Source organism: Vombatus ursinus, unplaced genomic scaffold, assembly GCF_900497805.2.
Source record: "Vombatus ursinus unplaced genomic scaffold, bare-nosed wombat genome assembly UNPS02014987.1, whole genome shotgun sequence".
Taxonomy (NCBI): Eukaryota; Metazoa; Chordata; class Mammalia; order Diprotodontia; family Vombatidae; genus Vombatus; species Vombatus ursinus.
Genome location: NW_020954765.1, coordinates 21,490 through 34,418, shown reverse-complemented (window position 1 = coordinate 34,418; position 12,929 = coordinate 21,490). Strand labels below are relative to the sequence as shown.

Here is a 12,929-nt window from a genome sequence, read left to right as displayed (position 1 = left end):
ACACACACACACACACACACACACACACACACACACACACGAAAATAAAGAAAACTACATTGACACAAACTACCATAATTTTTTAAGGAATTCTATAGTAGTTGAAGTGATTATACAGAAGCAATGTGGTGTAGTTCTAAAAGGGAGGAAGTCTCAGGTTCAAGTTTCACTTCTGACACATATTATCTGTGTCACTGGGCAAGTCCCTTATTCCCTTTTGGCATGTTTCATTGCCTTTTAAAATGAGGATAATAACAGTATCTACCTCACAATATTGTTGTTAAAAAGCACTACATGAATACTAGCTATGATGATGATAATAGTGACAAAGAATACTTAAGGCTATATATTAAAAAGAAAGTGCTGGCCTGTATTAGTAGAGGGAATTTCTTCTCATAGAGAGTTGACTCTAACAATGAGAAAACAAGTCCAGATTCTATATGAATCCCTAAAAACAAAACAGATATCACCTTAGGCAGTAAAAAATTGATCTGCTTTCCAATCTTATAGGCAATACCAGTATATAAGATAAATTGATTTTCAGAATATTGGGGACAGAGACAGAGGAGCATAAGCAGTTTTTCCTTTAAAAAAAATAGTCCAACTTGTACTGGAAAGAGAGAATGTCCACTATAATGTATCAGATAAATGATTAAAATGATTATTCTGTCTCTGCTTCAAGGCAACTAATAAGGGGAAAGGTCACTATCTGTTCTATGTTACACAAGTAGTGATTTCCCCCAGAGGAGAAAAATGTGGTGAAATAAGTTTTTTCAACTTTTATTTTATTCTATTTTAGCAGCTTTTAGAGAGTTAGTAGGCAGCAATAGAAAGAGGGTTGGCTTGAAATCAGATAATACCATGGGACAAGTTATGTATGTGATACATGCAGTCTGTGTGTCCCTGGGCAAGTCAATTAACCTCTTAAGACCTTAAGAAATTCTCTACAAGGGAATTTCTTTTCCTTTTTGTGACATGTATCCCTTCGGTAGTTTTGTAAAACATGTCTCAGAATAATTTTTTTTTAATATTTAAAATGAAATACATAGAATTACAAAGAAAGGAGTGATATTGAAATATATTCCTAAGATATTTTTTAAATTATTGGAGACAGTAAGATACAGATGAATTTTTCACATTAGTGAGTGGAGTTTGCACATGGGAAATTCCTTATACTAATTAAATAAAAGTTCTGTCCATTGTTCCCATAACCAAAAAAGAAATGGTTCATGAAAGGAACATTTATTTATTAACTTCATCATTATTTAAAGCCAAATAATTTAAAATTGAGGGAAGAAAGAGTTGTAAGAATTTCTTTTCACAGAAAAGAAAAAAGGGGAGAAAGGCTTCAAGTAATGATGTGTTGCAGATGTAGTAAATGGACATAGATATCTGTGCATGTGGAGCAACTCAATAATAATTGAACAATGTGAGAGAATGTAAATGTAATGAATGTAAATATGTGTGATTTCTCCCCCCTCCACCATTAAATTATAAGCTCTATGAGGGCAGGTTCTGTCTTTTTTTTTTTATTAGTAACTATATCCCCAGTGCTTGGTATAGTGCCTGGCATAGTCATAGGCATTTAATAAATGTCTGCTGGATTAGAAAATATAGTAATGTAAAATCATAGGGACTGGCACACCCTGAATCAGAATTTCTTAACTCAATGTCTATGAGATGATTTAAAATTTTTAAAAAATGACATTTCAATACAATTGGATTTCTTAGTAATCCAATGTATTTTATTCTTATGCATTAAAAAACAAACAAAAAAATATGTTGAGGAGAAATCTCTAGGCTTCACCGGACTAATAAAACAATCCATGAAACAAAACAAGGTAAGAATTGTTATCAGAAAGTAAAGAATTTCTGCAAATATAATTACTCTGGGCAAGTTAAGCCAATTGGACAGGCAACAGCTGTCAACAGGTCTTTCTATCTGCCTCCCTTACCTGGGGATTTTTAATTTATTGACAGAAATCTTATTTATCAATTAATGTTGCACTAACAATTTGTTAGTTGAAGTTTAAGAAAATTTTTTTCTACTATTTTATTTAGTCAGAAAAAAATGCCTTTCTCTTTTACTTAATAATTTAGTTACTAATGAATGCTATACAGGTATAAAACTGTATCTCCTTATCTTTCCAGAGGCTTAGGGTGGACTAGGTAGCTGTTATCTTGGCTCAGGTAAATGCTTAGTCTGCATAACTGAACTAGCAAGTAGCAGGTTCAACTATTTTACCCCCTCCCCCATAATCAGTAAACTTCAGGATCTTCCTATCATTTCCAGGATCAAATACAAAATCCTCTGTTTTGAGTTTTTAAAAAATCCTCTCTTTACCTTTTCAGTCTCCTTATACCTTATATGACACCCTCCCATGGACTCTTCAACTCTGGCCTCTGTATTTTTCCACAAAGAAAACATTCCATATCTCAGTTCTGGCCATTTTCTCTGGCAGTCCCTTAGCCTGGAATGTGGAATGTTCTCCCTCCTCATCTCTGCTTCCTGGCTTACATAGCTTCCTTCAAGTAATACCTAAATACCTCCATTCACAGAAAGCCTTTCTCAATTCCTCTTAATTCCAGTGCCTTCCCTCAGTTAATTATTTCTTAATTATCCAGTATATAGTTTGCTTATATATATGTGTATATATATATATATATATATATATATATATATATATATATATGTGTGTATGTATGTATGTATTTGCTTGTTGTCTCCACCATTGGATTGTGAGATCTCTGAGACCAAAGGCTTTTTTTCCTCTCTTTGTACCCTTAGCATTTCCCATAGTGCTTAGTACATAACAAGTACTTAATAAATCCTTATTGACTAACTGACTTGTAGCAGCATGTGGATACTAAAGGAGAGAAAGATACTTCCATGTAAACACATTTTTATATATGTACATATATATGATGCATATATATGATGGGGATGGGATCTGGCCCCCAGAAGGGAAAAACCCTGGACTTTCTCACATGGCCAAATCTCTGGCTTTCACCTGAGGCTACAATCCCATCAACTGGCCTTTCATGCCCAATCTCCCTATTCTGTTACCCTTAACCTAGCCTAGCCCTCCATTGTCTTAACTCCCTCTGGCCCCCTACCACTTCCCACCCTTAATCCTAGCTAGGCTCCACTCTCCCTTGGCCACGTGGTCCAGGTCCCTGGCATTCTATTACCTCATAGACCCCACATACTACTTGGTCACTCCTAGATCTCTCCCACAGTCTTTCTGTATATAGGGTCCATCTTGTCCCCATGATAGCGCTCAGATTCTTAAAATCTAGCCACTACTCAGATTCTTACAATATAGCTAATAGCTCACAGATGATCAGATTCTTTTAAAGTCTGGCTAATATGGAAGATCTTTAATAAACCTTGTCTCTGGCTAAAAGAAGGCTTGGGTCAAATTATTTTGGGTAAGATCCGTATGCCATGATTTTGGGGTCCCAGCACCCCTAAACCTTTAGACCTCATCACATACACGCACATATTTTATAAGTATGTTCCAAAGTTGATTCCATATTATTTACACTGAAGTTATAAAGGGACAACTTAATGACTATAGGTTTCCCAGAAGAACAGACAAGTCAAAAAACAAAACAAAACAAAACCAGAACATCATAATGCAAGAAATAACAGAAATTCTGAACACAAAAAATGAAGTCAGTCCTTAGAACCTACATATCACCTGAAGAAAACAAAACAAAATAAACAAAAAAAATTCTATGCTTTAAACTCTATAACATAATGGTTAAATTTAATAATTCTAGTGACAAACAACAAATTCTGTAAGTAATCAAGGAGAAAGACATTCAAATATAATGGAAAGGAATTATGAATAACTCAAAACTATTTTGCACTCACCAGAAACTGCAGAAGGGAATGGGATAGTGTGTTTTGAGAAGCAAAGCAACTCAAGGTGACTTACTTTGCAATTCTGCCTGCACATAATCAAGAAAGAAAAAGATGCATGTTAAACAAAAGACAGACATTTGAAAAATTCCTATGCAAAGTACCACAGAGGATCAGATTCTTTGCTTTGCAAATAGCCAAATAAGAGACATTGAAGAAAGGTCCAATCCAATAAGCATTTGTTACACACCAATGACTTTCTAAGCACTACACTAAGTGATTGGGATACAATTAATAAAAAGAAAGACAGATCTTGCCCACAGGGAACTTACAATCTAATGTTGTAAAGACATCACAGGAAAGGAGGTTGGAACACTAAGAGGTATCTTGGTATCTTGTTCCATGGAATTGAAAGCAGGCAGGGCAGCAGATGCAAGTTGGAGAAGTAAATAAGTAATTAAGGGGAAAGAAAACAAAGTACTCTTACTGCATTCCCCAACTCCTCTTAATTCCAATCCTTTCCCCCTTTTATTTATTTGTGTTTTTTTTTATTTATACTATACCTAGCTTGCTTTGCATTTATTTCCTTGCATGTTGTCACCCGCATTAAATTGTAACCTCCTTGTGGGCAGGGATTGTCTTTTGCCTCTTTTTGTATACTCTACACTTAGCAAGTGCCTGCCACACAGTAGATGCTTAATAAATATTTACTGAATGAATGAAAGGTCACTTCCCTGATAAGAAGCTTTAAGTAGCCCTCCATTGCCACTAGGTTAAGATCCAAATTCATCTCCTTGGAGCTTATCTTTTCAGACTTATTTCTCATTTTCCCTCTTATAAACCCTTCATTCTAATTTAAATGATCCACTTTCAATTATCCATAGGAGACTTTCTAATTCTCACCTCTGCTTTTGCATAGGCTGTCCCTCACTCATGTAATTTCAATCTTCCTAACCTCTGACCTTAGAATCCTTGGCTCTTTCAAGTTTTACTATAGGTACTACTAGGCTTTTGATGATATCAATAGTCAGTGTTTTCATCACCTTCAAATTACTTTTATTTGCTTTCTATACATTTTATATTCATTTACTTAAGTACATGTTGCTTTCCTTCAGGAAAAAATAAGTTAGGTGATAAAGGCTGTTTTTGTTTTTGTTTTTTTCTTTTTTTGTTTTGTTTTGTTTCTTTATATATCACAGTGTTTAACGTAGGGCTTTGCACATAGCAGGTGCTTCGTAAATGCTTGTTCAACTGAACTGAATTACCTTTGGACTAGAGATGAACAAATATTTTCTCAATTTTAAAAACTGGAAAAAAGATAGAGTACCCTAAATTATTTCAAGTCAGTGAGTTCAACTTGGATTTCTCTCATATTTTTAAACCATGTGATTAGAGTAATGACTGAGGAGCATTTAGAAAAATAAGTATAAATCACAAGAGTCAGAACAACTTTGCCAAGAATAGGGCATGCCAGCCCAATCTATTTTTTTTTTTACAAAATTAACACATTGACAGATCAATGGACTTCTGCAGCTATTTGGCAAAAGCTCTCATGCTATCAGTAGAGGATGAAATAAATTGTTGTGGATATGATGAGAATACAGATTTGTAGATTTAGGAATTAGTTGAATTATTGAACACAAAATATTTTCATCAACATACTTAAATCACAATTCAATTGGATACAGAATTTAAGAAAGGGAGTAAGCTTTAATAGGGATAGGAAGGGATGAGGTTATAAAGAACTTTAAATGACAGAGAATATCATTGAGTGGGAGTGAGGGTGGATTTGATTTGGTAAGATTTACATTTTAGAAAGCTTACTTTGGAACCTTAGTGGAAAATGGATTGGTGAGGGGAGAGAATTGAGGTAGAGATACCAGTTAGAAAAGCACTGCAGAATAACAGGCAAGTGGTTATAAGGTATTTAAGGTAAGTGAAAATGAGGAATCAATGATAATATCAAGTTTATGGGCCTCTGGCAGGGAGGAAATTGGTATTCTCAACAGTAATAGTGAAATTCAGAAGAAGGGAGGGTTTGGGGGAAAAGTTAATGAGTTCTGGACATGTTAATGAAGGAGAAAATACGTAAATAATCAGGTACATACAAGATATATACAGGTGAACATATCTTGGAAGTAAATGGAAGTTAATCTGAAAGAGAGTATTAGTGGCTAAAGAAATGGGGAAAAGCTGACTGCTGAAGATGGGCTCTAAAATGAGCCATGAAGGTTGCAAATAATACTAAGAGGCAGAAGTGAGGAAGCTGACCATGCCAGGTATAGGGATAACCAGTACAAATATAATATGTTTCAGGAACTGCAAGAAGGCCTATGTAGTTGGATGTAGAGTGTAGAAAAAGGAATGAGACTTAAGAAGGATAGGAAAGGATGATCTTTAAATGACAGAAAACGTCATATTTTTAATTTTCCTTTTTTTCTATCACCAGAACTTATCACCTGGCACACATACACAATGCATAATAAAAGCTTGTTGACTGTAGACTGATGGACCGACAGGTCTAACCAGGGCACATTCCTGCTCAATAAGTTCCTATAACTCCCCATCACTCTAGCATCAAATACAAATTTATCTTTTGGGCATTTAAAAACCTCTGCAGCCTATTTCCAGTTTATCTTTCTGGTTAATTACAAACTATTCCCTTTCTCATAACCCCAAACTGACCTTCTTCCTCTTCCTAATTCATAATTCTCCCTCATATCCCATCTTCATTCCTTTGAATGGTCTTGTCTTCACTTGCGTTCATTTTCTTGTTTTCATATATAACCACTCCTTACCTTAATCTCTTAGAATGCCTATCCTTCTTTAAAAATCACTTTGTTCTTCACTGAGCAAAGGGCTCTGAGTCCAGACAGTTTAGTTCAGTGCTCCATATCTTTCCCAACAACTCAGACTCTACTCTGGTGTAACAGATATACCAGAGGAGGAGAGGGACATTTTCCTCAGAGCCCAGGGCAGGACACTAGATGCTTTCCTTGAAGAAGAGCTTCTTTGGAAATCCCCTTTCTACTTCATCCTGGTAGCAGATCCACAATTTGGATTGATGAAAGCCTGGGCACTTGGTGACTGTCATAATTGTGGTGATGAATGGAAAGAGGAGATCAGATTAACTGAGCAAGCTGTCCAAGCTATTAACAAGCTCAATTCAAAGCCTAAATTCTTTGTTCTTTGTGGTGATCTCATACATGCTATGCCTGGAACTCCATGGAGACCTAATTAAACAAAGGATTTAAAGAGTTTTTAAGGATGTTGACAAAGAAATCCCATTGGTATTTGTCAGTGGAAACTATGACATTGGTAATGCTCCTACATCAGAAGCTATAGATGAGTATTGCTTTACTTGGGCAGATGACTATTTCAGCTTCTAGGTTGGAGGAGTGCTTTTTCTTGTCCTGAATTCACAATTATATGTTGATTCCTCTAAGTGCTCCAACTTGGAACAGGTCCAAGACCAATGGCTTGACACCCAGCTAGCAATGGCGAAACAAAGGATGTGTAAGTATGCTGTTGTATTCTGCCACATCCCTTTTTTCCTCAAAACTTCCAATGAAGAAGATGATTACTTCAACATAAGTAATCCTGTCACCAAGAGTTAGTGGATAAGTTCACCAATTCAGGCATTAAAGCTGTATGCTCTGGACACTACCACAGGAATGCTGGTGGATTCTGCAATGACCTCAACATGGTGGTATTGTCTGCAGTAGGCTGCCAATTAGGTAAAGATACTCACGGACTCCATGTAGTGGTGGTCACAGCCGAGAACATTGTTCATCTCTAATACAGCTTAAATAAACTAAGCAATGAAGAAATAGAGATAGATCTGATGGATGAGATTAAGCAAGAGTAACAATTTTTCCTTAAGTGCCACTCATTTTTCACTTATATCTTTTGATTTTTCATTGAACAGCATTTCTAAGGAATACTTCACTGAAACACAATAGTAGAGCCTTGAAGATTTGTGATTTGGTGATACATGTGCTTAAAAGTTAGCTTTGTTCTCTCCTAAATAACAAAATGAAAGGCTTCTCCTCCTTTATGAAAGAGAATTCAGTGAATGATAATTATGATTAGAATCCCTCTTGCTTTGCTGTTCTTGAGGGTATGTTTCTTGGCTCTTGTATGGTAGTATACTGTCAATGATTCCCCATTCTCCTTTATTCCAATCAAATCCAGGTCTAATCTTTGAGAACACCACAGATTACAGTTGTGACTCTTAAGATGTCTACTGTACTAAAGAAGTGTTTTATTCTTTAAAAATAAATAAAAATCAATTCATCTGCCCCCTGGAAATGAAGCCTTTCTTGATTCTATTCTTGGATGATATAGTCCTCGCATATATTTTATGTAATGTGTAAATACTGTTTACTCTGATAGAACATATTATTTGAGTACATGACCTATTTTATTGTTATTGTTGTTGTTGTTATTTTATCTTCTTATCCCTAGTGATTATCACTAGGATTTCTGAGAATTTAATAAATGCTTGTTGATTGATCAGATTCGCAAATTGCAGAAAGCTGAAAGGAACAGCTAATATATTGGATAACAAAGTCCCAATACAAAATTATCTCATTATACTAGAACACTGTATAGTAGATTGCACTGGAACACTCAATATACTAAAGCTAATTAGATTATATTTAATAGAAAGAAGTGTAAAACCTTGCATTTGGATCAAACAAATCAACTATGTAAGCACAGGATAGAGAGATGGGGCTAGATAGTTTGTGTAAGCAACATATATTGGTTTTGGTAGACTATTGAGTCAACTAATAACTGTGGAAAACTCTTTCTTTCTGGATATTCTCTCTGATGATACAATTATTTGTTTTTGCACGTTCATTACTTAACCTTCATTTTATGGCTTAAAAAGAGCTCTACATAATATATTTTGTTTGATGCTCAACACAGCCCTAAAAGGTAGCCAGTGTAAGTATATTTACAAATAATCTAATTTCTGCCTTCTTGTTCTGTGTTCTAAAAGTTCCTGATCAGGTGTTGGTGTCTGAGCAACACACCTCTGGAGTTGCATTGGACTGATTTTGTACTCAGCCACTATCAGTTAGTTGATAAACTCTGCTGGTTTGGTAATAGAACTTCAGCCTGCTCTTTTCTCTGGTCTGGTTAAACTCTACAAGTTTTGCACTGGGCTGGAGGTTGGAACTGCTCCTGGGATCAGAATCACAAAGTTCCTACTTGCTTCTGAACCTTCACTTCTCTTAATCTATAACACTGCCTGTCAGTACAGGTTCCTCCTCAGTTATCCCTGGACCTGTGAGCCAGAATTGGGTGGTGACAAACTGAGCTGTCAGTTGGAGTCTATTCCTATACCCCACACAAGTATGGGCTCATCTTTGCAGAATTTGTAATCTATTCTGCTAGACAGCCTTCTTGGTATCTACCTGGTAGATAGACATCTTTCTCTGCTATGCTGGAATGTTCTGTGAGATCATACCTGAGAGTGCTCTCAGATCTCTCTGGCTATCTCCCTCTGTTGATTTGAATGGGAAAAAAAATGACTCACTGAAATTTTTTTCCCTTTGTCTTCTTGATTAGGACTTGGTTTTGTGCCTTTTCTAGACCTTTTTGGAGATGTTGACGGTGGGAGGAAGGGAGTATGCACATTCTCCTGATATGCCATCTTAGCTCTAACTCAAGGTGCTTACATTGAAATGTAAGCATTACACATTAATACAAATTAAATTAACACATAAAAATTAAACATTAACTTATTAGGGAGCGGTGGCCATGAAGGAGGAAATTATGAAGAGTGGGATTGAAACTGGCCAGGGGATAGTATGGTTTATCAAAGCTGTATATGGTGAATGCTCACTTTTTAGAAGGTCAAGACCCAGATCAAGATCTTAGACTGCCAATTTGGAGGGGTGGAGGCCAGAACACAGAAGTATGGCAGCATGAAGATGTCTGGGGACTGATAATTTGATACTGTCAACTATGCTAAATAGTCAGACTTCTAACATTAGAGACAGGGTCAGTTTTATAGAGTTAGAATTAAACCTATTTAATTTCAGAATTTCCAAAATCATCCTTTTTTCTATGAAATAATTTCCCCAGTCTACTTTCTGACATTTGAAACTGTAAGTCACCTTTAATTCAGAGACATGGCCTTTTATTCCTTAGAGATAAGGTTTAAATTACAGACACTCTTGGGAAAGTTAGCACATTGACTCAAATTTAAACTAGGTTGTAAATGGCTGATATTAGACTCTTCTCTGAGAGCAAGTTGTAACTAGGTAATTCATGGAATATCTTAAAGAGGGAGGGAGGGAATGAAATGCACAAAAAGTTAAAATAAAGATTCTAAAGACAAGCTCTTTTATTTTGTAGTTGTGCCAAAGGTCAGATATCCCTCAGAAAATATGATTCTAATGAATGTTACAGATGCTACCACACATCTGCTTTCTAGTCATAACCAAGAGATAAATAAACTAAATATATTTTAGATATCTTTCTGATGTTGATTAATGAAAGTGTTTATTGCATGAATGGCAATAACATATTCCAGGATGGACTGATACAGAGTTCTGTAATTGAACTTCTTTTCCTCTTTGACAGAAATGTCATAAGCTTTGAAGGCTTTGAAAACAGAGCCCAGAAAACAGCTGCTTTCGAAGCTATTTAATGATAGGCAATATATTTCAAGATAGCAATTACTCGGGAGTGGGAGGCAGAACAACTTAGACATAATTATCTACACAACCTGTATTAGCATTAGTGAACATCACAAGGACAAATACAGTTGTAACACAACTTAAACTTACTCTTGGGACTCTCTGACTGCCTACTTTAAGAGAACTAAGATCACATAACCAAAATAACTGTTATGTCTCTTCTCAACCATAAAGCTTCATGATGATTTTCAAACTTGCTTCCTGTCTGCTCCAGACAGATTTTTTAAGGGCCCTGTTCTCTATTATTTTAAGTTGTTAAATAATTGTCATTAATCATAAGGAATTTATCATTGATATCCAAAATGAAGATTGTTGTTACTACTAGTAAACCTACTTTCCTTCATTTCACATTACAGTGTAAAATGTTTGTGAGAAGGGATTGTTTCATTTGTTGTATTGCATTCCCACTTCCTAGTACAGTGTAGTAACTTAGTAAATCTCCAATGATTGATCTTTGCAGTTTGTATAAGAATGGCCTATCAATATAAAGTCTGCTCATACTAATAATTATTCTCTGGAAGTGCTACTATCTCTTAAAAAATAATTCAATTGAATGGCTTATTTAATAGTATGCATACTGTTCCTTCTGAAGAAACCCATATACTTTTCCTAGTAGTAGGGCAATAATAGTATTTTGGTTACCTATCCCGGGACTCCCCTAAACAGTTCAGTAGGAGATAAAACTCCAATGAGAGAGAATTTTTTATAATTGAATTAGTCCCCAGGATGATTTTGAAAGTGCATGAGTTCTATGTGAATTATAAAATCAAAAGTGGTTTTTCAGGCAATTGGCTAATCAGCAGTTTGGCCAATACAACCATGCATTTACTTAACAATCTTAGATTTCTTGCCCTTGCAAGTCAATGAAACAAAATAAGTATATTAAGAGATAGATTTAACTTGTGAAAGACATTCCTATTTATTTTTTCTGTAATGGATGTGGTTTATGTGTAGATTTGTGTTAGGATGGCCAAATAATTCCTCACGAAGAGGCCTCCTTCCTGGTGATGCTTATTTAGTTACTTAATTGGTCCTTGGAAAGCAAGTGTAGTGTCTAGCCTATAGACCATAATTGAAACCTTTCTGGCATGGCAGTGTCTTCCAGAACTCATACTCTTCTGCTATATTCTTCAGTAACTGAGGGTCATTTCCATGTCATCATGAGGTAACACAACAGATCTCTCTGAGGATAGTTAGATTAATTTCTTTAATTCATAAAAACAAAGATATGATGAGTTATGTCAGAGAAATAGTAGAATGATTATCTGAAAAGCATGCAAATGGCCATCGATGCCTTGGATGTGGTCAAAATTCACTTTTCTTCATCTAAATCTAAGTGTCCATAAAACTCGAAACTAGATAGACCTGAAAAAAAAATTGCGGATTAAATGAATCATCTCCAAAAAGAACATGATACTCTAAGGATAAGGAAATGAACTGAAAATCAGACCAAAGAGAACTATAGTCAAATGGCAATTATTCAGTAGCCAAGTATCTTGGAGTGTCTTATTTTGGCCTCCTTTCACTCCCGTTACTTACCTGTTAGCTATTTTGTGACTTCTTAGTATCTCCTCTAGAGGGTGGGTGGGGTCATTATAAAGGCAAAACTCTTATCACTCAACTCTCTATTATTGATAGCTGCAATAATTTTCTAAAATGAAACTTAGTCATTATGAATTTTCCTTATGTTTCCCTAAATATTTTCTTTTTATTCTTAGTAATGTTAACTTGTATTCATATTTTTCTCCAGGTTTATTCATTTTCCACATTCTCCTCAAATCATGTAATTTGAAATTAATTAGTTCAATAGATGATAAATCAAGATCATCCCTCATCTTTTTTTTTCTTTTAAAGGAGGCAGGAGACTTAAAAAAAGAATGAAGAAATGCTTAAAACAAAACTATAATTTTAAACTAGTAATTGCTTTCCCCCCCTTTTCACAGAAGTGGAAAATAGGAAAAACAAACAAACAAACTCTTATTTCTTTATCTGAGATAAAAATAAGTGAGAATAATAGAAACTGTTCATTTGGTTTATTTTTTCAAGAAAGGAAAGAAAATATTGAAATCAATTTTTGGTTGGTTTTAAGACAGTGGAATGTACTTTTTTGGAAGGTGGGAAAAATGGCAGAGAGGTGAACAGCATGTACTTTTCCAGAGCTCAGGTTATAGTTTACAATTAATCATCGATATTTTGATGGATCTCTGATTTCATTTCTGTGACAATCCCTACAAAACCTATCTTTTCCAATCAATCAATAACAATTTAGATGCTTAATCACTTAGTTCTCAATAAATTATCTCCTATGTTGGGCACTGTGCTAGGCACTGGGGATATGAAGACTAAAG

At 35.2% G+C, this 12,929-nt stretch overlaps 1 pseudogene; it reads left to right on the top strand.

Annotated features, from left to right (window-relative positions):
• Positions 1-7,736, top strand: part of LOC114030731 — a 23,763-nt pseudogene extending 16,027 nt beyond the window's left edge.
• The last annotated feature ends 5,193 nt before the right edge of the window (positions 7,737-12,929 follow it).